We start from the raw sequence: 27,937 nt of genomic DNA, 5'->3' as shown, positions 1-27,937 counted from the left end.
TGCTCCTGTAACTGCACGCTCTGAGCCAGAGCCTCCACCCTCCTGTCCGGCCGCTGTCACCCAGCGAGACATGTACAGGGCTGTGGACTCTTCCTTGGGGCAGGGATTACCCAGACTAACGAGTGTTTCTCCTCATTTTGAATCTGTTTTGTCATGTCCCAGTCCTGGCTGTAGTTTCAAGCAGCTCAGCCTTTCTCTGCTAGAAGAAGGTGTGATTTTCAGTGGCCAGCGTTTTGTCTGGAGACACTTGTAGGTTTTAATGAAGATGCTGTGAATCCCTTGAAAAGACATTTCACATGCTGTCCAAAGCTCTTCTTTACCCTTTCCAGACTTTCAAAATTATTCTAAAAATGTGGAGAGTCAGCACTGCCTACGTTTTCATAGTTTCCTGATGCTGTATGTGCAGTACAAACTGCTGGGATGTAGCTCCCAGGTGAAGGTCTCTCAGTTTCTTCTGTAGAAAACGGAAGGCAGGTGTGTTTGAGTTCAGTTTTTGGCCTTAAGCATTTTAATTGATTAAAGAAAAGCTTCATTGCTGTACTAGATGAGAGGGGTCATTTCAATGGGCCCCTTCAAACTCAGATGTGGACAACCCCAAAGCAGGCATGGACAGTTCTTCATCAGAAGTTACCAGTTCAGTGCCTTTTGTGCTGCTTCTGACCTTACTGGGCCTGTATCTTGGGGAAAATGTTGCCTTCCCCCCCGCCTTGTTTTTTTTCTTTCATCTTCTGTTACCTTACAGCGTCTCCCAAGTACTCAGCGGTTTGGTAATTGTGCTAACGGCCTTGGTGGCTTCATAGCATTTATCTTTTCTAGCACAACTGAGGAACTGTATTTTGCAAGCGTCTCCTTGGTTGTTTTATCTCTAGCCAGCTTCCTAATTTCACTTCTAAATTAGACACTCTTGCTTGGTAGAAGGGGATACTTTTTAAAAGAAGCTTATGTAAACTCTTTGGAGGCTGTGTTAATTGTATTTACTTCTGTAATTAATGGACTCACTCCATTTTTGAATGATTCCTGCCCTGCTAGTAAATGCTTCACATTCCTTTTACCCGCTTCTCTGCTGATGAACAAGAAAGTTAAATGACTTAATGTTTGTGAAAACGTCTTCCTGCCTATTTTTTTCCTTTTTTTGTCTTTTTTTTTTTTTTTTTGAGGAAAGCTGGAGATCTTTGAGAGGGTTTCTGTGAAACCATATGCATCACTTCACATTCCTGGCATATTTCCATGTAAAGAGTAGGGTATTATGTCTACATAAAGTCACCTACTTCATGGGTGGATTTTAAGTGCCATATAAAGGGCTGATTTTTTTGTTCTGCAAATACTTCTGTAATAACCTCACTTGCTATCCTCTGTCAATCTAGTGTCTACTGTAGAGAAAGCATAGCACTCATGGGATGCTGCAGAGCACGCTTCTTAATCCTGATCTGGTGTTGACCTTCATTCCAACCTTGGGCAAAGCATTTTGTCCACTTCCCCTCTTTGCTCTTTGCTTCCTGACTGTTTAGATGCTAAGTCCATTGATGCTGCTGGGACAGTCTTTTCCTGAGCAATGAATGGCATCAGTGTGACCTGAGGATTCTATCAGCATCCAGTATTCTGAGTTCATACACTTTGAAAGCGGATAGCTAAAAACTTCCCTGACTTTCACACTGGGAATCTGCTCTTTCCCACTGTTTAGAGGTTTCTGCTTGGAGTTCATGGATCACAGCTTTGCTTTGTACCCTCAAAGAAAGCTATCATTTATGCGACTGGACCCAAAATGTGTGGGGAGATACCTACTCAGCAATTGGTGGATAGGACCCTGAAATTCTTTCGTTTGACTAGGCCAGAAAATAGGAGGGAAAACTTGTTTAAAACAACCCAAAGTGTGATCTACATGGTTCAAAATATTTTGGTTCAATCTGAGACAAAACTTTTGGGTTCCATTTCAGATTCCCTTAGCAAAGGCGATGCAGACTCTCCACCCTAGCTGCCTCATAATTGGGTAACCAGTAAAGGGTAGCTGCTTCCAATTCTGTGCCATGGCTTAATAACTAAGGAACCCTCTGTGTTTGTGGGGAAAAAGTAATTTTCCCCACATCCCAAGAAATTAGGCTATAGGCAAGAGGGAAGCTTCCAATTTTATTATTTTTGTCCCAGAAAATGTAGCTGGCCCAATGGTTTTGAATGGACTTTCTAAATAATGGGCTACTTGTGGAAAAATTCACCACACTGGAAGGCAGATACCACTTTTCTGTCACTAGCATGGTAACAGAAGGAGGAGTTAGTACACTAGTGGTCAGATCACATAGATCCATTTCTAGGGATATGGGGAACTAGACCAGGAAACACCTACTCTCTGACCAGTTGACTTAATGGGCAAATATTGCTTGCACTTCCTTGCCAATACTGGTCTCACTAGATTTGGATGAGAGCTTGACCTTGGTCACTTATCAGTGGATCTTGCAGGGAGGGGAAAGGCCATCTGAACTTTGTACTTACCTGCTCATCACCAAAGCATATCTCAATGGTTCAGATGGGGAAACTTATCTGGTGAGATCTGCTGGGAGGAACGCGGTGGCGTAAGCAGCGGTGAGAATGTCCCACGCACACGTGCTGCTGGAGCCAAGTCGGAGTATGAATTTGGTGTGGCAAAATTTGAATGGTGCGCATTTTTGTTGGGACTTGTTGAGAGGCAGTTCGAGCTGAACTGGAATCCCATCCCAAGCTCCTTGCGCTGGCTGCCAAAATTTGCCATCGTAAACAAGTTGCACAACCCTAAGACACTTCCGGTAGATAAAGTAGGACTTCTGTTCTCCTTTATGTCCCCATTACCTTGAGGGGCTGTGAATGAGAGCAGAACTGGATCTGTGCACTAGAGACATACTCAGGATGTTTCCTGGGTTAATATTATATGTTCAAGAAGAAAAGCTCTGTAAAGGCGTGAAAACGTCAAAGTTCAAGTATTGCCTCATCTGAGCAACTTCCTTCCAAATCAAGGGCTGTGCAACAGTAACCAGATTTAGGTATTTAGATATGGCTACTCATAAAAGGCAGGGGAATGGGGGGAGGAGGATGAGGAAGAAAGGATCACAGTGATGGAGGCCTCTGCGGCTCCTGCAGAGGCACTGGGGGTAGTGTGGGAATTGGGTGCCCACAGGGCAAACAGTCCCTTTGTCACCAACTTAAACCCTCCCCACCAGCAGTAAACTCTGCTTCTGGCTCCAAGATTTTCCCTTCCCTGGTCCATGAGCTCTTCAGGACTGACTCCAGCAGCAATGGGTAGCTGCAGCTGCTGTGTTCACCCAGGGGACTGCTCAGGGCAGACAGTCATTTGCTACAGCCTTCTCTCAGCCACTGCTTTTCACAGCCATGTATGTTTAAGGTAAACACCAAATTAGAAATGAATTAAGTTCATATACCAGACACTAGTTTGTGGTCAGCTCTGCTGCCCTTACTATGGGGGAGGTAATACCTGGCACATGGGTGCAGCAGAAAGCTGGTGGTGGTCATCTCTGGTATTGCCCCAGCATGAGCCAGTCAAATATGTGAATTGGCAATATTTGTCATTCAAAATTGCTTTGCCTGCATGGCACGTGCATATGTGGAGAGGTCTCATATCTGACCTGGCTGGATGTGAGCAGAGACTCCTCCAGAGCCCCCTCCGCAAGACCTCCCAGCCCAGGCAGAAGGTTGTGCCAGCACATCCAAGTGGCTCCAGCGTGCCCAGCCGTAACAGTCTGTGCAGACATGCCTCGTGTGCATGCACAAGAGCAACCCCAAGCATGTGTTTCCCCAAGGCTTAACTAAACTCTTCAAAACCAACCTCTCTAATGTGTATGGCATAGCAATATGGTGCTGTGGCATCTCTCAGCTTGGATAAAGCGACCTCTTCCACCTCAGATGCTTGCAAAGCACAGAAGAACTGCTGTGGTTACTGAACTGGCTGTCAGCAGAGTTCTCTGCCATTCTGGAGGTGATGAGACTTGCAGTGCCCCATCATAGTGGGACTTTGGTGACAATGCAAACAGACTGAGCCAAATTTTCACCTTGTTATGGTGGTCTTCTCCCCCGCTGGTGTTTATTTGGGAGTAGAGACCCCAGGAAGAGGTGTATTCAGGACACTGACTGATGAGCAGCCAGTGCAGCCTTTGATAGCAGCAAAGGCAAGCAATTGATGCTGCCTCTATAGGAGAATCAATCAAGAGAAGGAGTTGGATTCCAGGAGGCTGCTGGAGATAGGCTTGGATGGAGCTCCAGAGCCATCCTCTGCCTCCCAAAAGGCTCTGTGAACTACAGCTCTCTGCCTCATGATGCCTCCAAAGCTAGATGAGAGACAGCCCTGCATAAATAAGCTGTCTCATGCAAAGCGATCTTTCCCTGTTTCCCACCTCTTGCTGAGAGTGAAATATTTGTGATGAATTCCAGCAGCATAAATCTCAGCTCAGTAACTCCAAAATCTCCCACTGCAGTTGCTTGCCAGTTCCCTGGGCTCCAGCCCTGGAACGGGTCTCAGCTGTGAATTTCCTGTCTTCAGCTGCAGGATTCTCGGAGAATTCTTCATGGCACAGGGACAAACACACCATGACCTGATTTATGGGTCGAGAGCCTGTTCCTGCCCTCCGCGACTGGGCAGAAAATGAATAGGAGTTGGTGTGAACTGTTGGGTGTTTGCACGTGTCCAGAATGTCTCTGTGGTGACAGCCAAAATTCCTGAACATCCAAAATCACATCAATTTGCCTTCAACAAGCCCCCATCGCTGCAAAGATAAGCTGTGTGCAGGAACACCATCATGTGAGGACACAATTCTTGGCCTATATCCAGCTGGGTTTTCTCCTCCCCTTCCCTCCAGCATAATGCCATATAGGCAAAAGCAATAAAGCTCCATCAAGTGCTGCTAAATGTAAGGATGGCACTTCTGGCTTAGGAAGTCCCTGAGCAGCAGATAACTGGAATGTAGAGAAACGTTTTGGGATGGGATTTTAGTATGTTTGTGTGTATCTTACTCTTTTATGCTTTGCTTGTTGCTGGGGACTAACAAAGAGAAGTGAATGTGGGGTTATCCCACAGTCTCCACTGAAGCCTTTAATTTAGCTACAGAAGTTGGGAGACTAGACTCCACATAGCTGATGGAGAAGGGAAGGTTGGAGGACAAATCTGCTGTATAGTAAGTCTGGGGAGACTTGGCGCCTATTTGGGAGCTTAGGGTTGTGTGGGAATACCTGCTCACTGTCCCTTCATCCACCACCAGCATGCCTGCGTATATGAAAGGAGAGGTCTCTCTTCTCTGTGCATCAGCAGGTGGAACATCTCCTTGGGAGTTCATCATCCTCTTACTAGATATTGCCATTAACCTTAGGCTAATGGTCTTCAGGGAGCCTGGAGGACTATCATGAGCTGATTCCTACTGCTTCAGTTCCTCGAGAGTCAGCTCAGCTGGCCTCTTTGCTGTCAGTGGATTTTTATTTCTTGGGTTATCTACTTCCCAGAGCTCTGTGGAGGTGCCAGGCTGGGCTCCTTCATGCTCCTTCCAACTCTGCAGACTCCAGGCTTTTCTTCTTGGCCCCAGGTTTCCCAGCATAGTTCCTGAGTAGCCCATATCAAGTATTTCCTTAGTCCAGAAGTCCTTTCTCTTACTTGCTCCAGGTCACACTGTGAACTGGGTCTACTGGCACTAGATCCAGTCTTTCCCTGTGAGTACTGAGCCAGTAGGCTTGTTCCAGCTGTTCCTACTAGAACTGTGCAAATCACTGATTTCTTTGGGTTGGCCCACAAAGCGGAGTGCTGACAATGTTCAGTGTGAAATGGAAGCATCTCCGTTCAAGCTTAGTCTGCTTAAAGTCAAGTAATTTGGCCTCAAAGTGCAGTTTCAAGCAGAGGCATTTCTAGAGGGGGGGAAAAAAAAGTAAAAAAAGTCTAAACAAAACACTGCTTCCTTGAAATGTTTTCAGGCTTTTGGTGGAAAGTATTCACTGAGTTTGCAAATAGTTTTGGTAGGCCCAAAACCCCAATTTTTTTCAGTGAATAAATTATTCATCCAAAAAATCTCCAGTGCAGCATCAGTCCTTGCAGAATCCACTGCCTGGTGTTGTCTGTGGGTCAAACCCAACCGAGGGGTGTCTGCCCGCCTCCTCCGCCTGTGCAGACACAGTCTATCCCAGGAAAGCTGCATAAACGCTTGGTTTAATCATTCGCCTCGGTCACATTTGAACCCAATCCCTTGCCAGCCTGAATAGTTCGGCTACTAATATTTGCTCAATGAATAGCTGAAATGTCCAGAGCAGACAACCTTTAAATGCAGAGCCCTCTATTGTGGTTTTCTTCTATGGCAGCATGAATTTCCTTTACTTTTGCCTGAGCTGTCTCTAGAAACCCCATAATAATCATGTTATTATCTCTTACTAACTGCTAAGGAATGTTGATGTAGGAAAGACCTGTGCTTTCTAGGCAGGTTAGACAGATTATAAACCTTTATTTCCTTTTTCTGATCATTTGGCCTTGTCTTAATTCATCCGCTCTTTGTTTGGCCTCCGGATGACTTCTGGGTTTGTTACATATGTCTGGGCCACGCTTTTTTTTGGATGAAGTCACACATCTAAGCCATTCTGGGCTTTTCTGGTTAGAAATCATTCTTAAAACCCAGTGCATGTCCTCTGCTATGGGGTGTGCATGGGGAGGTCTGATCTTTAAATCTCATTTTTCTGGGTTGTGTGTTTTCATCATTGAGGTGTCTTTAGTTTTTGATAATTTTAACTTCCATGTGGTGACATTTGTCTATTTGCCTTAGAAAGTATCTCATGGTCGCTTTGGGAAGAGGTGGTATTTTAAAACTGGAGCAGAAAGTCCTCTGGACGGTTTGCAGCCCCTCTGTGCTTGGCATTGGACCCTCCTTTGACAAACCCCTTCTCCAAACATGCCGAGCCACATTTCTTTTAAGTACGACCAGCCTCATCCCAGAATAAACTCCCTTCAACCTGTGATCATCCCATCCCTTGGAGCAGCACCTTCCTTGGGCCACCACCAAAACACAGTGCAGTTGGGGTTTGTGATCTTGAGTGGGGTTGTGGGTCTGATAGAAATGCAATTGCTCCTGCTGGATCTGGTGTTGCAAACCCCAACTCAACTGGGCTTGCAGCTGAAAGTGGCCTGGGAGGGGTAGCTGGTCCTTAAATTATACTCACTGGCTACCCATCTCCCTCACGTACCCATCTTGCATATGGTTGTTAAAACCTTGTGCTGAAGTGAAGGCATTTTGCTGGTGTCAAATCCAACCTCAGGAAGGTTTGGGAACTGACTCACCATGCACGCTCTCCCATCTGCAGGATCCGGAGTCTTCCTGGCAGGACTTCAGGGCTGAAGGAAAGAAAACGTTTCAAGTGGGACAGGGGAGGGAAAGGACTGGGGCTCTCTTCCCTCCTCCTTCTCCTCCACATGCAAGTGCCTTCTGATTCCAGGCCAGGCAAGCCTGGAGCTTTTTTCCTTTTATGTGGAGTCCTGTAGAAAGGGAACCCCAAGGAAGGTGAGAAGCAATTTTGTTTGTTTGTTCTGAGGTCAAACGAGCAGTATGAGACCTGTTAGAGATGCATTTACACCACCTTCACCTGTTGCTGTAAGCACCTTGCTATTACAGTGATATAGCTTTGTAACGAGCAGTAACGAGGCTTTGTTAGCAAGCACACGATCAACCCAGACAGAGTCACGATCCGCTGCGAGTGTAGATACACGAGGTATGTGACTTCAAGACCAGAGCTGTCTTGTGTCTGGCCAGCTTGGAAGGGGGCCAGGGGATCTTGATTTACATCCATTTATTCAAACTTGGCCATGGCTCATCACTCCCTAACTTGCTTGAGGTGAAACTAATTCTGTGAAGCTTCAGAGTAATTATTCCACAGGCTTCAGAAGGAATTGGCCCTTCATTAAAAGGAGATTCGTGGAGAGCTTTGAACAACCACCTTTTTAATTTTGAAGAATGTTGGTTTTCCTTTACTGTCTTTTTCACCTTTTGTTTTTTATTCCTCTGTTTTCCTCTCTCTTTAATTTATTTTATTTCCAAAGTTAAAATGGGCTGAGGAAGGGGTGAACAAACTGTCCTGTTTTCCCTTTTTGGTCTCACAGAAAACAATATGGGATATCAAAAAAAGTACATTTGGGATAAAACTGTTGTTCAGTGGGAGAATATGTGGACTGGGGGAACAAGGCTTTCAAAAAGCATTAGCTATCGCTGTTATGCATCTTGCACCATTTGGGAAATTCTGAGTGTGTTGGAGATGGTGCATAGCTCCAGCCCCTGTAGGGACATTCACAGGCAAAGCCTGCCTTGCAGTTGGCCCCAAAAGACTGAGCCATCCATAGCTGCAGCATCTCTTATTATTGTATTTTATTCCAGGATTGATACTTTTATTCCAGGATCGATACTGTCTGAGCCTAACAGTGGCAAGGGAGTCTCTCCGTTTCCTTCAGTGTGCTTGCAAGCAGGACTTTTTTACAGTACCTGTTGTTGCAATGCCTGAGGAAGGATCTGCTCCCCAAAGGCAATGCTGAAGGCAGGTAAACCCTTGACAAAGTGTGTAACTGACCTTAGGCTTTGTAGGAAGAAGGCTGTGTTCCTTCTTCCCCTCATGTTTGAACAATTGGCATTTATTTCCAGTGGGGACAAATTTAGGAAAGGTAGCAAACTGAGTCATACTAATCATCTGCAATTTGGGTGTTCTGAGTGTGTATGAACAGCTGGACTCCAAATCCCTTTAGACTATATTAGGAGTTGAAGGTCACTGGCATGTCTTTAGGAAGGTAATTTCCCCTAACTTCTAATAAGGGCTTGAATTTTTAGCTGTGACCTCCATGTTACCGAAACCTACGACATGTGTGTATGTGTGTTTCTTCTTTGCCTCTTCCTGTGATGGAGTCATGAAGAATCACCAGTCTCATGACAGAAATGATCTGGCTTATTTCCTTCAGAAGCAGTCCTGACTAATAAAGGAATAATCCTTTGAGTTGAAATCCCCTGTCTTGATGTGCCTTTTTCTCATTGATTTGGTCACCTACTTGCTGCTCTTTATTAGGTCCCTGCCTCTCAATATAAAAGTGTACTGTGTGTAAATATTGTTTGTACCCCCTCCAGTCCTTTGGCACTTTACTTTCAGATTAGTCTGAAATCTGGCAGTGACACCACGATGCACATAAGCAGTTCCAAAATCTTAATTTTTTAAAAACAAATACTAAACATTCTTAAAAACTCCCAAAACAGGATGAAAAGGAAATTGGGACCTTCCCTTTGAAACTTGCATTTGGAGGCAGTTGCTTCTGCCTCCAATATTAGGAGCAAAAAAAATCCCAACCATCATCCCAATCCATAAATCAGAGAGGATTTAGTTGGAGAGTAAACTATTTTGGGTGGGAATTTAATTTTCTATGGAAAACTTTAATGCTAGCCAAAGAAAATCCTCTATAAAATATGGCACCGGTTTTCTTCAGGCTCCTATTTTCTCCTTGGGGCGAGGCGTTCAGCCAGGTCATCTTCCATAATGCATCGCTTAGTGAGGGGTAGAGGCATCGTACGAATTCCTGGTTGTTGAGCACTGACAGATGTAACCTGGTATGAACTTCCCCTTTGCTATATGAGGTAGACAGAAGTCTGGTTTCTGGTGTTTTTTTTTTTAAAAAAAAAGCTTTTTTTTTTTTTTTTTTTGAAAGCTTTCATAGAGTCATAAGGTACATGATTTCACATATAGAAAGGGAAGGAAACCTGATCATTTCTATCCAGGGTAAACAATTTTCTCCTCTCTATCTAAAATAGAGAAAAGTCTTTCAGCGCTTTTCTTCTGAAACCTGGGCCACTTCTTTGGGTGCCTACATAGCAACTAAAACATCTGTTCTTTATGTGACTGGATCTGAAAACGGTGGGTGAGTTTGCTAGATGGAAGTGAAATGAAAGAAAGTAGGTTGTGTCCCTGCTCTCAACCCCTCCTGGCAACCTCCATGCATTTGAAACCCACAGGCTGAAAACCACGTTTGTAACTTATCCTTTTCTGAGCTATTTTAGTAGCTAACGTTATTAGTGTTAGTATAATTAGAGGCATTCCAGCTCGGTAATGGATTCCATTCTGGGAGACATGAGTTTGCTTAGCCCTGGGCTTCAGTCAGCTAGAGTTTCCCAAACTGAATGGAAGCTGAAGATCCAAACTTCCTTGGGGTGAAGAATTTTATTTGTGTTCCAAAGCCTTGTCTATCCCAATTTCCCTTCAGGACTTCCACTGTTTCTGACACTGGTACAGCCTCTGAGTTTGCAGGACCATTGTGGACCTTCCAGCTTGTAGCCCTGCTTGGTAAGATGGTGGCCTTTGCAGGTGACCAGATGCCATAATGATTGTTGACAGGGTGATCTCAACTAGAGAGTCTGTAGTTTCTTGTTGCAGGAATGGGAAGAACAGTGAGGTCCTGGAGCAAAAAGAAGTCCGATGTGGGCAAAGCAGAGCTGTGGTCTGCTCCCTCCTGCCTTGGTGGTGGACTGACTCAGTCTGATCCTAGCAAAGCTTAATCTTCTGGGAGGGTTATAAGCAGGGAGGGTCTGATGGTTTTATTTAGCATTGTTTTGCCCAGGCAAAGTTTCCCTCCAGTTCATGCTGACAGGGGCTCTGGGGTGCTGAGTTACCCCTCTACTTGTGAGGCCAGCACTGAAGGAATTGAGTTAGGATCAGTCTGCTGGTGCTGGGGGCTCTGTGTGCAGCCCCTGGGAACTGAGCAGAGCTGCTAGCAGTGCAGTCTCCCAGCTGGAGACAGCTTCACCAGCTTGGAGGGAGATGTTTTTTTCTTCCTAGCTCACAGCGCTGCCAAGCAGAAGGTAAAGTCATGAGAAGAATTGGAGGGGGTAAGCAGGGTGGGAGGGAGCTCTGCCTCTAACCAATTCCACCTGTTCCTGTGCACACAGACTTACTCTAATTTCTGGCCATCTGTATTTTTACTTTACGCTCTGCCTCAGAGTCTCCTCCAAAAGGTTTTTTAAATTACTTTCCCAGCCTCCTCCTTGCAGAGAGAGCAGCTGATTAGTGGCTCCCCCTATTTAATTTTCCTATCTAGACTAATTATTTCTCTTGATGGTCTATTTATCAGGCTAGTTTCCCTTCTGGGATGTTTTGCTCTGTGATGCTTTTCCAAAGAAGGGAGGAAGGGTAAATAAAAACCAGACAGGCAAAGTAGATGCAACTCCATCTACATTGTTTCTTATTAAAATGAATACTAAATTCTTGGGCCACCCCTCTCCACAAAGGAGCCCATCTTCCCCTTAATTTCAATGATTTCTTATCCCTTCATTTGCCATTGACTGTGTTTCTACATAGCTGGGAATCAGCGCTATGTTACCTGCCCTGTGTTCCAGTACTCTACAAGATCTTGGTTCTGCTGAAATGCCTGGTCTTACAGACTTATGTCATGCTCTTGGTGTTTGCCGAGCCTCAAGCCCACCAGACAGATGAGCTTTCATAGCAAAGCAGGGTCCCTACTGTGGGCTTCCTGCCTGGAGAGTAGGGTGTTGTTCAGAGATTGACAGGATGCTTCAGTCTCTCCCTTCCTAAAGTGTATCTAGGGACTGAACTCTCCAAACAGCTTCTTCTTTCCTTAAAAAGTTTGTAACTTTACAGATACACGTACTCAAGTGGAATATTTTGCACCCAGTGATTGGGCAATGGTCCTGGGAAATGGCAGTTGAATTTAGCACATTGGTCCTGTTTGGGAAGAATGGGGTCTAAAAATGGGTCTCTTGCTTCCTAGGTGAGTCTGATGTCTCACAGAGCCCAGACGTCAAGGTATTTTTCCATGTTGTGATGAGCCAAACTCATGGAGGAGGCTATTGAGAGTCCTATAGGCCATATGTTCCCTCATCTGGCTTGTAATGCAGAGCCAAATGCCTTGCTTAGTAAAGCAAAAGCCTTTCTCTCTGTTCATAACACTTCCTAACTTCATGGCTCCCTGCGGTCCAGTTTGCAAATGCCAGCATTTTTTCATGCATCATTTGTACTGTCAAGATGAGGGCTCTAAGGCTGGGAATTGCCCTGGCTGCTGGGGATCCATTGCATCATCCCTGGTGCGGCCAGGTAGGGAGCGCTCAGCATTTCTGAAAGGTGCCACCACTTGTATTTGGGAGAACCAGAGGATGTCCAGATTGCGTAGGTCTACACAGTACGAGGAGCTGCCTATGCTAGCCTTGAGTGAGAATGGGTTTCACAAATAGCTTAGGCAGGGTGGGCAGGAATCTCCAGGAGCAATGTGAGGTACCTTCAGAGACCATTGTCCTTTAGATGATTTCCCTAGCACTCCATAGACAGTTTAGGGTAGGGGTTAGGATAGAAAGACTCTAATTGCTCAGACAACATTCAGTCATATGAGCAAGAACTCCTTATCCAAAGTGCTCTGTCACCCATCAGACTCACTCCACTTTCTCAGGACCCGGCCAGTGGGCAGCTGTCTTCCAGTCCCTTCAGCAAGGGATGGGGCAGGGCTAGTGATGAAGCTTTGCTTTCCCCTAGAGCAGGTCCATGCTGGATGCTTGATGAAGCTGAAGGTTTCTAGGAGTAAACCTAGAATGCATGATTTTGTGAAGTACCTTTTCCTGAAGTCTTCCAAACTTCAGGATGTGCTCATGTGGAAGAGGTTATTTTAATTCTAGCGGCGCCAAACTATGGGCTGTCCAACCTCAGTGTTTATTATTGACTTCCTTTTTCAAGGGAGAGTAGAACTGGAATCTCCTAAAGGGGCAGTCTTAGAGCAGCCATTGGGTCAGTCCTGAGTCTTGGAGCAGAGAGCCCCAGGGATCGGAGCTGTTGTAATTTTGATTCATTTTACTTGATGAGCAGATTGTGCAGTAAATGTGTTCTTAAATCTGTTCAGAGGCAAATGCCTCAAGACTGCAGAATTTCAGCATCCCTTGTTGGACTGACTTTATAATGCATCGTATGGACCATGCATGTAAATATCTAGTTCTGCCTTTGATGACGTGGGCAAATGAATGCCATAGGTTATATGTTGCTGTTGCTCTTGTAATTAAATCCTCTTAACAACATAATTTTTCAGTGTTTTAATAATTTCTCCTTTCCTGACATACTGGAGTGGAAACATATTTTGTGCTTCTGGTTTACAGTATATGGAAAGCTGATGATTTTATAAAGGTGTGTTTGGCGGTTACCTCTTGGCGGTTAGCAGGCCCACTCATCTTAATTTCTTTTTGTATGAAGGTCCCAGCAGGCCAGTAACTCCTGTCACTTGTCTCTCATGCTCTTTCAAGGCAGCGTGATTGCAGCAAAGGCACCATTAATGAACACAACGTCAATATTATCTCCTTCATCTCTCTTTCTACCTGATGTACCATTTGACTTGGGTTTTGGTTTTAATTTACTGCAGCTAACATTAGCAAGCAAAAGGAGGTAGTTCTTTGTGCTGCCAGTAGTTAGGCTGGGGAATGCCTTTTGGTAGGATGATGTAGATGCTTAAAGCTTACCTGGGTTTTGGACAGATTCATGGCAGAGATGTTCGCAAGGTCTGTCTCCATCCTTGGAGGTGTTCAAGGCTCAAATGTACAAGTCCTGAGCAATGTAGACTCATTGACGCTACCAAGACCCTTGGTAGACTCAGTTTGCTTTTTCTCTTGTTATTATTCTGGAATTGTACATCACAAATGTTGCTGGTTGTCAAAAAGTTTGTTCCATTAAATTCATGACCAGGATAGTTTATTTAAACCAGACCTCTTTTGTATGATTAAGCATGTATATTTAAACATACACACTGCAGCACAGTTCCTTTGAGATTTCTTATGTTTTTGTCTTTTTATTCCTGTCTCTGGGGCAATATTTGGAGATCTTTGTCTTTTTCCAGAGCTGTCTAAGGCAGCCAAACCTAGTTCCCCATTGAACTAAAGAAATGGCTACTTACATTTTCTAAAGTTTGGTTTTGCTTTCATTTTCTCAACAGTACCTCACTTTTCAGTTCCTTCTTTGGAAAGGTGGGAAAAGATGGCGGTGAGTGGCTTTTTGCTCTATCTGGGGTGTGAAAAATCACCCTCAGGTAATTAGGCTTAGCTCTAAATATGGTAAATTTATGGCCATGGCAATCTCTTCCTGGAATGAAGTCCAGCTTCCAGAACCATCCTGTTGAACATGGTGCTGTCTATAACCCTCTTTCCAGAGGCAGATGTTTACACTGCTGGGTAATGAAGGAAGGGACTATGTTAGAGATGAGTCAAGTGACAATGTATGGAGAAGCTCAGCTCTGAAGACCATGACATCCACTCTGTTTCCTTTTTCTGTTCACTAGTCAGACTGGAAAATGGTAGGGCTTGAAGGGAGGTTGCTCAATGTGCACAGCCAGCTCTTCAGCCACAAGCTAACTTCTCTTTTCAGCCTGCAAAAGAATGCCAAACTGGCACTTGGCCTGGTCATTAAAGACATTAGAAATTAGGATTCATAAACTCATAGAACAATTCAGGTTGGAAAGCACATCTGGAGGTCATCTAGCCCAAACCCCTGCCCAAACCAGGCCTAATAGATCAGTTGCTCAGGGGCTTTTCCAGTTGTGTTCAAAGATGGAGTTGATGAAAGTGTTCCAGCATTTGACCACTGTCATGGCAAAACTAAAGAAGTCCTTAAATCTAATCAGAGCTTCCCATGTTTTAACATGTGTCTGTTGCCTTTTGTCCTATCACTGTGAACCTCCAAGAAAAGTCTGGCTCTGTGTTTTGTGTATCCTCTGATAAGGTAGCTGTAGGTAGCAGTAAGGTCTTGCCTGTTCCTTCCCTCCTTAAAGCTGATCATAGAATCACAGAATGGTTGGGGTTGGAAGGGACCTTTAAAGATCATCTAGTTCCAACCCCCCTGCCGTGGGCAGGGACATCTTCCACTAGACCAGGTTGCTCAAAGCCTCATCCAACTTGACCCTGAACACCTCCAGGGAGGGGCATCCACAGCTTCTCTGGGCAACCTGTTCCAGTGGCTCATCACCCTCATAATATAGAATTTCTTTCTTATACCCAATCTCTAAATCTACCCTCTTTTAGTTTAAAACCATTACCCCTTGTCCTCCCACTACCGGTCCTGGTAAAAAGTCCCTCCCCATCTTTCCTGTAGGCCCCCTTTAAGAATTAGAAGGCTGCAATGAGGTTTCCCAGGACCAGACCTGATTGTCTCAGCCTCTCTTGGTAAGGCAAGTGTTCCATCATCTTGGGGATTCCATCCCCAATCATCTTGGGGCCTCCACTCACCTCTCTCCATGATGTCTGTGTCTTTCTTGCACTGGGGAGTCCCACACTGGACATGGTCCTCCACCTGTGGTCTCACAAGTGCCAAATGGAGGGTAAGGGCTATGTCCTTGGACCTGCTGCTGCAGTCTTGCTAATCCAGCCCAGGATGCAGATCCTAGGGGAACAGGATTGGAATTCACACCAAATGGATTTGGCTTCAATAAGTAAGTGCTCTGTCTATAGGAATTTAAGGAACAAACTGTTTGGGTAGGCAGTTTTATCATTGATTATCCCTGCTGTAACATGCACGCAAACTGAGATTCAGAAAATCTTGAGCCAGCTTTGGATTCTTTGGAAAGTAAAGAAACCTCTGTCTTCTTCCTCACTGTGTGAACAACAATACTCCCTTGCCCTTTTTGCTTGATCTACGGAAATTTTGAGTCTTTAGAGCAGGACCATAAGACCAGGAGTCTTACTTCAACTTGGGGAATCCACAATGCGAACGTGACCAAAGGCACGGGTAGAACGGTTTCAACCGGGATGTCTCTGGCTGTTGCATGCAGTACATGCAGCTGGAGCTGTTCATTCGTGTGACACACGAAGACGTGGCTGCTGTAGCAGCCTGTATGCAGAGAAGAGTCTGAAAGCACGGATTCACACTCACATAATGTGAATCAGCCTGAACCTTCCTGGAAAAATAGTCGACTTTTTGTTTAGCCATAAAAAAAATCCAACAACCTCTTTTGTTCCGGAAACCTCTGGGCATATTAAGCGAAACCAGATACTTGAGGGTGGGGGTGTTGGGGGAGAGAGGCATACAGGAAAGCAATCAAAATCTACTGGAGGAATTTCTCCTTTCTCAAGAACATAAACCAGTAACAGAATGTAAACAACCCGCCATATGTAACTTGTAAATCAGAAGTAAAAGGAACGAGTTCCCAGCAGGCCATTGTGAACGGTTGGCTGTTGAGTCTTTTTATTTTTGTTCTTCTTGTTTGATTTAATTTTAAATTTGTCATTCTTTTCCCTCCTCTTCCTGCTCCCCCAAGATGAACCACAAGCCGAACTCTTACAGCCTGGCCTCCTAAGTGGTGCCTGAAATAGTCACAGTGTATTAATTTTGCAGCGGCTGAATCACAGGGTTTAACAAGGTCTGACAATGGTTCCTCCTGAAATCATGCCAACAGCATTAGTTGGTTGGGAGAAGGCTGAATTCTCTTCCTGAATTAATCAGTCACCTGTGCTAGCCGGTGTATGAGCTGGGCAGTTTCTTTCTTGTTTATCTAGGCTGCAAGGAGTGGCAGTGTTGGAAAGGAGAGAGATATATCTTTTTAAAGACGCTTGGGAGTATATGTATTGCAGCTTGAAAATGGTTTCAGTCTTTAACAAATACAAAGCCACTCTATTTAGACTTTAGAAGACCTCCTTTCCCCCCAGATCCCTTTTCTAACTGAGGAGAAAAAAAAAACAGGAGCAGGATTTTTAAAAGCAAGTAGAAGTCTGATAGAGTAATCCATGGAGCTATTGCTCTTGTGGTGCACAGTGGAATCCAGGGGATTGAGGAGGCCAGGTTTGATGCCCTTCACCAAAATACCCACCTGCTCCTTCTCGATTTACAGCCACATCAACTGTATGCAGCCTGGATGTGAGCTTGGAGCTGAGCCCCGGGGAGACAGGATGGGTTTGGCTGTGAAAGGTGGATCTATCCAAGATATATGTTTTGTCCTACAATGCATTTCTATGTTTTTTTCCTAAGGATGCAAAACAGGAAATTTCCAGAAAAATTAAAAAAAAAAAAAAAGTTGTTATGTTGGATGATATCAGATATACCTTTTTTTTCTAGCACCCGTACCTTGATCTCAGAGTAGAGCTGCGTTCATGAGATGGGCTCTGATCTCTGAGCATAATGCAAATTAATGGGAATGAAACAAAAGCAATGTTTTTACTTTTTAATCTCTACAAAGAGCAAACTGAATTTATAGGCAGAGTGTCCTGAAGACAAAGGCTAAAAGGGATTATTTCTTTTTACTTCTCTCCTGTGTTAAAATGAACAAAGCCCTCCCATTGTTGTTGTGAAACTGGGGGAAGGAAGAGGCAAACCCTGCCTCTGGAACGTTTAGGGACTTCACCTCATATCCATTTCAAAGACACTTCCCTGTAGCTGAGCTTGCAAGTAGAGTTTAGCCAGGGAACATGGCTCATTTGCATGATTTCATCTCTCCCCCTAAAATACGGGCATTTGTAGTAATTTGTTAAAATAGAGATTAGCACTGATCCTTTCCGGTATCAGCCGCTGCGCTGTCAATGAGATGGTTACAGCTTTGGAAATCCCCCCACCCACTGCTGCGTGTTTATGATCTCTACCTGCTCAAGGCAATTCTTAAACTTCAAGCAGATTTGTAAAGACTTCTCAGAGCCTTGTCTGCCCTTATCCTGACAACTCCAATATATCGTGTTCCTGGCAAGATTGCACATGAGATTAAAGGTGGGGTGGGATGGTGAGGGGCTCGTCAGACTCGTCTCATTTAAAGCTAGAAAGGTCATTTACCTTTTGGGCTGCTGGAGGTAGCGGACTGTGACAGGCTGCAGATGAAATCCAAGAGCATGCTTATGCTGCTCTCCCCCTCCAAACTAGCTGTTTGAATGGCAGGGACAAGAGAAATTGGGCGTCTTCCTTGCTCATCACAAAGACGGAGCCACTGGGAACTGCTTCAGAGCCTATGGAAGTAGCTTTGCTCTTGTCCAGTGCTGTGGAACTGAGAAGGCTTGAAAGGCAGAAGTTTTCTGAGGTGTGCAGGAACAGGAGCTGAGGGGCTGTAGCCCAGCTGGGACCAGTGCCCTGCGATGGAGATGTGCAGCAGCTCTTCCTCTCCATCTTGCCCTCAGGGACAGTTTTGGTCCTGCAGGAGGTCCCTCTGGTGATGGTAGCAGTGACAAGGGACTGTGTGAGTGTCAAATACCTGTACCAGGGCTGGCAACAAACCCAGAGTGCTTAGACAATGTTGAGACTCTGTGCTGAGCGTGGAGTTGGAGCTCAAACCATGGAGTCTGGGTTCCTGCCCTTATCACTCAGGTCTTTTGTGTTCCTTTATGCTGAGCAGCGTATGGAACCACAGGGAGCAGGAGAGGTAGGCAGTGAGGATAAACCAGTGCTGCTGGCTGTGAAGATCAGCATGTGCATCTTCAGGATGAGACATGACACTCCCCAGGCTCCAAGAACTCTGCTGAGGAGCTCCCAATTAACATGACAGCAGTTGTGACCCTGTAGCTATGCCAAGGTTAGGGGACATGAATCCTACCCAAGGGGAAAGCACAAAAAAAGGCTATTACTGGTCTGGCCCTTGTTGCTGAGATGTGTTTTGCAAGTCTTGTGGGAAGCATCTGCTCTCGCTGATGTTTCTGCTTTGCTGGTACCAGTTCTGTCCCTGGTGTCAGTGTGGGGACTGTGTCCTGTTCACACAGCACCGGGCAGAAGTGTGTGCACAGCTGGTACTCAGGAACTTTCACAAAAGCAAATATGATTTGTCAATGTTCGTGTTGGAAAAGTTAGAAAACAGAAGAGGAAAGTGGTGGTTCAACCAAACATCACAAATATGAACAATATGGGGTTTTTTTGGAAGCCATTTAAGGTCTGTTATTTAAAAAAAACAAAACTATTATCCAATACATTTTTAGCTTAAAAACATCATTGTGACTATTTCTGTTTGAACTAAACTGTTACCCTTAAGAAATACAATCTTTTTTTCATTTTTTTTAAAATGGGAGACTAAAGCAATATAATCACAGCAATTTTCTGAAATGATCTGAACTTGAAGGACTATTTCAATAAACTCAAATCAGTTGTTTTTAGCCAGAAGTTGAGCTGAAATACATGACCTGACCCTAACAAGAAGCATTATGAAAGTTCAGACCTAATTCAAAAAGCTTGGCCAATACAGTAATATAACCAATAAGGAGAGGACTCTGTGTAATAGGTAGTGTGGAAATGCGTGTTTCCTTCTTGGGTGTTGCTCATGCGGATGATGCCTAACCCATTACTCAGACAAGCGTTTTTCAGCCCACTGGGGTCTGTCCGTGACCCAGCACTATCTCTTAGAATTATCTAGAGGAAAATATAAAATCTTTCAGATGGTGCAATCCTGGCAGAGAGGTCAAGTATGGACAGGACAGTTATACGAGGTGATAGTGATGACTTGGTAGAAAATCTTCTCTTGATTGTGTTAATGCAGCCCAAGGACAAGTTTACACTTCTAAAGAGCTTATGAAAGGAGACAGCGTCTTGGAAGGCAACCGCTCTGGGATTAACAGCAGATAACAAACTGCATGTATACAAATTATTGTAAACAGCAGGAAATTCGTCAACTGTCCGCTATGCCTGTGGTGGCTGGACAACTGGTGAGGACAAAGTGCATGGCAAAGGACACCTAAGGTGAACTAGGGGATGAGCTTTTGAGCTGGAAAGACAGTTAAGTCCTGGGACAGACTGTGGATGGGTGGGTGGAGTGGGGTGGGGTGGGGAATCTCCATCCTGAAGGACTCTGATATCTTGAAGGAACAAATTGTCCTGCAAGCTAGTCAGCTGAGCTTTCCCATATCCTCGGGGCTTGGAGCTGGCTGGCTTTGCTTTCTGAGAAGGATGAACTTTTTCGCTTGGAAGCCTTTTCTTGTCCCTGTAGAAATGAGGGGTGTATGTGGGTGTTCTTGTCTGAAAACCAGTGTAGCCAACTGAAGTGTTATGGTAAAATTTGCCAGAGAGGTTGGGAATACCATAGGTTTCCTGTTCTCTCTGGAAAATTGAGAGTTTTGTACACTATCTTTTTTTTTTTTTAGGAACTTTTTTCTTGGGATGATCAAAATATCCAGGTGTTCTTTTTTTTCACTGCATTCTTTAAAATGTTTAAATGTGTCTTGCTTTCTCTTCCCTTGCTGAAGGTAAGAAACCTTTTTGTCTATGTCTATGCCAGTGAGTTCTCTGGCCCTGAAGCCAACAGGCACAGGGCAGCCTAAGTCTTTGCTATTGGGCTCTCTTGTCCCCCGAAGCAGAGTGGCTGCATCCTGACTGGCTGTTGGGGATGGTCCCTGGCTCAGGCTAGCTCCTCTTCAGGCATTGTTTGCAAAAGCATCATTTGGCCTGCCCCAAAACTGTGCCGGGGGCTGCTGTAGGAGCAATAACAGTATAGATGGTGGTGTTCCTGTGCCTGGAAACGCTCCCTGACACTGTTTAATTTACTAGTGCAGATGTAGCTTTTGTATATTAGCAGGACCTAATACTCTCTGGTGGGACACGTGACTGCTGTGATAAATAATGATTGAGGTGAAGCACAGTCAAAGGATGCAGAGAGCTGCCTCGTTGTGCCATGGAGAGTGTTAGGACTTGTCTTCTGTTTCCTGATAGATTCATTCAGGCACTGGAGAGGGGGGAAAAAAAGCAACCGCTGTCTATTCTCAGTATTGACACAGATGTATTTCTTAGTCATGAACTGGCAGAGGCAATATTAGCATGCATCTCTTCTGAGGAAAAATTACCACTTTTGTGGGGTTTTTTTGTTTCTTGGGTCAGGCCCTTGGCTGGTCTGAATCAGAAGAGAGTTGCCAATGCCAGGAAATTATGCTACTTTCTACCAATTGGGATTCTGGCCAAGGATGTGCAGTTGCTCCCAGTTTGCTTGTGCTGTGGAGTCGTGGTAAGGAGCAGCTTTGAGGATGTATTTCAACTGCTATAGGTGTTCAAAAATAAAAAATAAAATATTGACTTACAGTGTCTTCTCTCTGGTGCCTCCAGACTCTGATTTCATATAGAGACAGTGGAAAAAAGGTGGTCCTGTGGTTTAGGTAAGACATATACAGAGAAAGGTCATGTTCAAAAGACATAGTACTGGTGACTAACCTGGGACTTGCAGCTTCTCTCCACCATCTCTAGTGGGATCCAAGCCTGGCAGCCCTTACCTAGCAGGAGCTCTGAACACAACCTTGCCCCATTTCCTAGTGAGGATATGCCCACTGTGCTGCGGGCTGCTGCCAGCTGCAACATCTACTTGTCCTCTCTGTCTCAGCAGAGCAGCCAACAACTTGGGGCACAGCATCTCCTCTCCTCTAAGGCAGCCATGTGCGCCTGGGGTGGGAGTCTCTGAAGGGAAACGGGGTTTTTGCAGCTCCATCTTTTCAGTTCATCAAGGTTTTGTTCCTCCCCAAAGGATGATCCTGGAGCCCTCGCTGTTACTGGGCAAGCACCTGGATCTACAGGACATGTAGAAACTTAACTTGTGTTGAAAGCAACGTGATTTACGCACATTTCTTTAGGGTGCTGGTACCTGATTCTGTACAACTGAAATCAGTGAGAAGTGCAGGCACAGGCTCAGGCCCTTGAAGCATATGAATGTTACAGGAATGAGTCCAAGAGAAAGCCCTAAAATAGATGACTAGATAATTTCTGACAGTTAATGACCTACTAGAAGATGTGAGAGCTTAAGGGCTCTTCATCTAGGAACTCATTAAATGCCAGACCCATTACCTGTCATTACTGCTCTTACTATTTTTGGATATGTAGAAATGTTCGGAAAAACAAAGACATTTCTGAAGTGTTGTTGAAGTTGGAGGTATAGCTGCACGTCGCTGGCTGTGTACTGAGGGCGACCAAAGTCTCACTCATATCAGGAGCAACAAGTTTGCCCTGAGAAGCTTCAGTGGGATCTATTCTGACTGGATACTGATCTGAGATGAACATCTGGTCCCAGGGCACAAATAAAAACACAGCAGGACTTCTATTTTCAACATTCCTCCAGTTTAGACCTCTAATTCTGAGGTGCAGTTGTGGGCCATGAAACCTCTGATCTGTTTTCAACGAGGTTTCACATATTTTCATGAAAAAGGTACACAGCTCTTAATTTCTTCTGCAGATGAGACGTGCAGACCAAATACATTTGTCGGATGTTTTTCTTTGTCTCAGATAGTTAAGATTAAGGAAAGAATACTGGTATATGGAATCATAACAATTAAGCTCTAACTTTCCTTTTCTGTATGTAATTTTCATACCATTACGAATACTCAGATTTCAGATATGCAGTACCATAAGAGGAACAACACTCACAATTACTATTTCCTGAATAGGGGCATAGATATTAAGCTGTTATAGTGTCTGCAGGATCTTGCTTGCCTGTGTTAACACAGCAGTCTCAAAAGGACTTTGCTCTGAAACTCTTCTGCCATCACCAACACATTGGTGTAACTGTGCTTGACTTAAAGGTGTTACACTAGTGTGAATCCAAATTGACCTGGGAGTTAGATGAAGTTGCTTTGGTTTCATACCAAGACAGGAGAACGCAAAGCCATGGGGCAGGCTTTTGTGGTCTAGGGCAATTTACTGCTGGTTAAATGGCTAATGGAGGTGAAAGTCGGGACCCTGTTTCAATTACATTTACGATGGAGGAAAAGTGCTGCTTGCCAGTGGCAGGAGATCCTTTCCAGACCTACATTCCCAAAACAGGAGAATTTCCCTGTGGAGCTATGCCAGGATGGAAATGGTGAATTCAGGCTCTGGGACCTGTGTTTTGTAACTGTGATACCCTTTCCTCAAGAGTGCCATTGGGCATAAAACAAGCTTTGGAGAGAGAACATCCAGTGATGGAGAAGGGCGGTAACCACAGCTTTTTGTACCACTCACCCCAGCTGATGATCTGCTCTGCTCAGAGATGAGCAGCGGTGAATGTTGTGCTTTGGTGGATCTCTGAATGTCCAAGGAGTAAACTGAGAAAAAAATAATGGTGACATTTTGCCTTGTAGCTCAGCATGGCCATGTTGGGCCTCCATGTAAATACATGCCCTTTCATTTGGGAAAATGAAAGGACTTGTTCAAGGTCATACAGCAGAGCTGAGAACAGACCTTAGCCTCTGGGATCCCACCTCAGGGCACTGGCTATCAGACTTGGCCTCTGACAATGGCTTATGAGATGTTTCCCCATTTCTCCTTCATGAAGCTGGTCTGACTCATCTGCATCAAGCAGACACAACTTCCTTGGTCCTGTTCCCACAGGAACAACAGTTGCCTTCGGCTTTGGTTCAAAAAGGCTTCTAGGTGCTGAAGTCCCATAGCAATAAGAAGGAATTTAAGGCCAAAATGACTTTTTGGAGCTGGGTCTCTGTCTCTGCTCTGAGAAGCTGTCTTGTTTCTGCTGGAGCTAATGTGGCTGGTGGGAGGCTCTGAAGGTTCAGAGATGCTGGGTTTTTGGTTAAAAGATAAGAGTATCTATCTGTTGTGTCTACCAGCTGGTTAACCAGGCAGCCAAACAGACTCAATCAAATAGCTGTGGCTTTTCCTACTCAGTGCAACGCTGGGTCATTGAAACGAACTTCATTTTATTTTTCTTTCCCATGTAGCTTCTCAGATGTAAAACTAATTTTACTAGTTACAGGGAGGGATCTGGCTATGAAAACTGTCTCTGCTTAATCAACAGGTCTTCCTTTCCTTTTTATGGTCACTGTCTTCATGAGGATGAGCTCTTAGTCTAGCAGAGTGATGGATGAACCAGGCAAAGTCCATGCGGTTTCATATATTGTTCCTGGCACAGAGTCATCTGATGCCAATGTGCAGCATGGTATAGCATGTGTGAAGCCTCCATGATCTACTTTACCTTTCTCAAGGCTTCATTTCATGCCAGCAGGAAACAAGCAGTGGTTTTTGGCAGGTAGCTCAATGGCAGGTAGATCCCCGTCCACTGATGAGACAGCATCTTGACACTGAGACAAATTTGCTGTGTCATGTGCCTTTTCAGAAAAGGGAGATCAGGTTTTAGATTTTTATTTCAAGATTACAGTCTTGTACAGAAAACTTGCCACAAATTAAATGATGAGAAAGCACTAATAATTTATTCTCCCCCCACTCCAAAAAAGAGGGCTTTTTTTTTTTTCTTCATCCAGCAATGCAAATAATGAGGGCTTGAAGGTGCCTTTTCTGTGCCAGGGGAGTGATGGTTCAGGGAATGCGAGCAACAAAAAGGAAAAGGTGAAGTGACTGTAACAGTGGGAAGCATCAGGAGCTGCTGTGCCCCAAACAGAGGATTGGAAACCTGCCCATCTCTGACTAATATATACGTAGTTATTTATTTCTCCCCAGAACTGGGACCTCCCCCAGGAGCTGCTACAGATAAGATTTGCAGGAATGCTTTTTGGTAGCTTTGCCCTGCCACCAAGCAGCCCTAGCCAGTGCTGCAAAGTCTACCCCATGTAGCACTTGGCTCAGGTTTCTCCTGGGCCCCTCATGGCTCCCTGTTATAATTAATTTCTTCTTTTTTTTTTTTTTTTTTTTTTCTGTTTTAAATTCAAAGTGTCTGAAATACGTGAGGATTGTGTTGCAGCCCGCTGGAGAGCCGATTTTGCAGAATATTGTGAGGTATGTTGTGAGGGTGTAGGGAGGTTTTTGCAAGGATTGGATGGCTGTGGAGGATAGAGAGTGCCAAACCTGAGAGAGACTCATCTATACAGTGCTCAGGGAGCAAAACACCCTTACAACTGTGCCTGGGTTTCACCTCAGAGGACACTGGTTCATCCCACAGAGAGGAAGGAACAAGCTAACATATGTGGTAGGGATGACCAGAGGACCATGACCTTGGGGCAAACTTGTTTGCTAAGCCATTGATGGTTTAGACATTCCTCGTGGGTATCTAGAGCTGGCAGGGACCTCAAGGGACTGTCTCGAGACTGTGGCCTGAGCTAGCGCTCAGCTGGTGGAGTTGGACATCCCTACCAGCCCAGCTGCAGCAACATCCGTGGGCTGCAAACATGCCTGAGAAGCAGAGTAAATCAGCCTCTGCCAAGCCTCTCCTTCCTCCTTCTCTGGGTGGCTCTTCTGAACCTGCCTTCAGTGTCACAGTATGGAGCAGATACCCCCTGAGGGAATTCTGGAAAGAAGAGCTATTTCCAAAAGTACCCGAGGGATGTAGGAGCCTGATAATCCTCTGTTTCTGCTGTCTGTCAGCATTGCCTGTGCTGGAGCAGGGTGAGGAGCAGGCAGGGCTGTTCCATGTTTTGGCAATTGTCTCTCTTCTCTCTGGGCATGGCCCTTGCCTCTTGCATCTCTTATCTCATGTGTGTTTTATTTCCCCACATGGAGTACAGCTGGGGCAGGAGGTTTATAAGCAGGAAGGCATTTCCCCTCCCTGAGCATGGCTCAGGAAAGGGGGAGGGAGAGGGGAGGTGATTTTGTGGCTGACAGACCAGGGGGATCCAACGTGCCAAGCTACATCTGTGGTTCCTGAGAAATCAATTAGCGAGGGAGGGGAGGGGTGGTTGGCAAACCACATGGTTGAAAGGAAAACATCACAAAAATGAGATGGAGGGATGTTTTGAAGAAGCGGCGCTGCCGGAAGATGTGAGCGAGTGGCTTTGTTTGGTAGCGGGTGCGTGTGAGAGAGAGATGCTCACCAAAAGGTTAATCAAGACCTGGGAAGGCTGGCCTAGGATCTGGGAAGCAGGCTGCTAATAAAAGAGACCGAGAGACCACACTCATCCTGTGCTGAACAATATAACTCAGTATCTGTGGTATGCAGTGGCAGAGATTGGGGAAAATGCACGTTTGGCATCATCGCAGCATTTTGCACACTCCATCAGAGCTAGACGGAGTATTTGGGCTCTTTTTTTCAGACTTCAGTTCCCTCCCTATGAGTCTGGAAGACTTGAACTGCTCTGTCCTAGTATTTTGGAAATTAATGTGTCCAGACGTACTTAAACAAGTAAGTTTCTGATGCTGTTCAGCGTGGAAATGGAGCATATTGGGAAGGCCCTTGGATGGACAGTCAGCACGGACTGCAGTTGTAATGAGGGAACTTCCCTGCCACTAGTCCTTGCTCCTTGGGCTGTGCAATTATTTTAAATTAAATAAATCTTTGGGTCCAGGTCTCTCCATTTCCAGTCAGAAACCTCATCGCTGGTTTGGAGGAGTTTCTAACTCCTTTCTGTTTCACCAGAAGGAAGATGTGTGTTTTTGGGATGTGACTCACTACTTCAGGAGAGGGGCTGATCCTGACAGTGATTGTCCTCATTGAATTTCTCATCCCTCAGCCTTGCTCTGGCGGAGTTACATGTGTGCTTATGTGGAGAGCTGGACCAGGGAACTGATCTGGCTGAAAACCTGTCCTTGTCCTTGTCCTGCCAGTATGGCTCATCAGTCTTGCTCACCATGCGGTTTGTGAAGTCTTCTGCTGGCACCAAGGTGAAGTAGAAATATGTGACTAAGGGTCTGCTGGAGATGTGATGACCCCTAATACCAGCAGCCTACTCCAAGACCAGCTTGAAGGGACAGTAGAGCTGAGCCTGGTGCCAGATGAGTAGACTGCACTCCTGGGGGGTGGCATATATGACCCTTAGTCTTCCTCCCCAAGCAAAAGGGAACTGAATCCCTATTTCCTACACCCATGGCAATTGCTCAAACCACTCAGGCTCAAACCAGGTTTGTTTTTTTCCTCCTCTTTCTCTCTTTCATACCACTGCAATGGTGCCATGGGGACAAGAGTGTGCACCACCTTTGGCAGGAAGCTCCGAGGCATAGGGAACCTGTCTGTGGTTGTGGTGGTGCACGAAGCACCTGCGGCTCTGGTGAGGAGGGAGAGTTAAGATGAGGCCCCAGGCTCCTGGGCTGGGAGATGTGCCCTGGTAAGCGCCGTGGTTGCCTTGTGCTCTGCAGGGAGGTTTGAACCCCCATCTCAACGTTGACAATTGGGAAACCAGGCCCTCAGGGTTGAGCACTGTAATGCTTGAGTGACTTTCATGGATAAACTTGTCTGCCATCCATGTAGGGATGGTAGCCATGTGTACAGTAGCGTCCCCACACCTTTCTCTGTATTGTTATTCTCAAAGAAAACACACCTCCAAGCTCCTTCCTGGTGCAACTACCCAACTGGTAGGGTTTGTCTGGTCTGCTTGTTTTCACCATGATTTTGCTCCTCTTATTAAATTCCTCCAGAACCCTTTCTAGGCTCTTTCAAACCACTGCTTGTGTGGTTCCTGGGAGATGAACCTGCTGAAAAGGGAGAACTGAGCCAACACGCAGTGGGGCAGAAGAAGGGGGAAAGTGTGTGCACGTGTCTGAGAGAGGGAGAGGACTTGGGAACGAAAGCTGCTGATGCTGTGATAGTGTCCCTGTGTGAGACGGAGTTTGTCTGTGGGTGTGAGAAAGGAATATTTGGAAGTGAGCATGCGTGGGCGTGAGGTGTGTGTGAGAGTGTGCATGCATTTCCATCCCCACACTTTGAAAACCTTTTTGGAGTGCTGCAGTGTTCAAACAGGCCCCAGTGCCTAAAATAATCAACCCATCTTGAAAAGTTACGAAGTCTGTGGACAGCTGGAGGAGACGGGTTTCCTAGCTGTGCCTTGTAGTGCATTTTAAGCAGCTCATGCTGGCTAACGCAGCTGTGCTGGCTGCAACGAGGTGTGCTGGAGGTCAGGGCAGGTGCAGAGGGATGTCTAGGGGAGCCCAACACCTACTCCTCACTCCAATAGCCTCCTCTTGCCAGGGCTTTTGCAGCTTCTGAGAGATGGAGAAATGCAACATCTCCTACATCTCCTCCACCACTGCCCATTGCGCTCGCTGAAGGCCATGGAAGAGGTACGATTAGAGACCCATGGGGTTGTGGCTGGGCTGTAGGTGACTTCACAATTTCCCGTAGAAGAGTGAAGTTGTTCTAATTTTTATGTTGCTATGATAGGTTTGGTTTTTTCCCCTTCCAGAGTCAACACTGTGC

This window comes from Ciconia boyciana, chromosome 5 (assembly GCF_034638445.1).
Source record: "Ciconia boyciana chromosome 5, ASM3463844v1, whole genome shotgun sequence".
Taxonomy (NCBI): Eukaryota; Metazoa; Chordata; class Aves; order Ciconiiformes; family Ciconiidae; genus Ciconia; species Ciconia boyciana.
Note: the sequence above shows the minus strand (reverse complement) of the source record.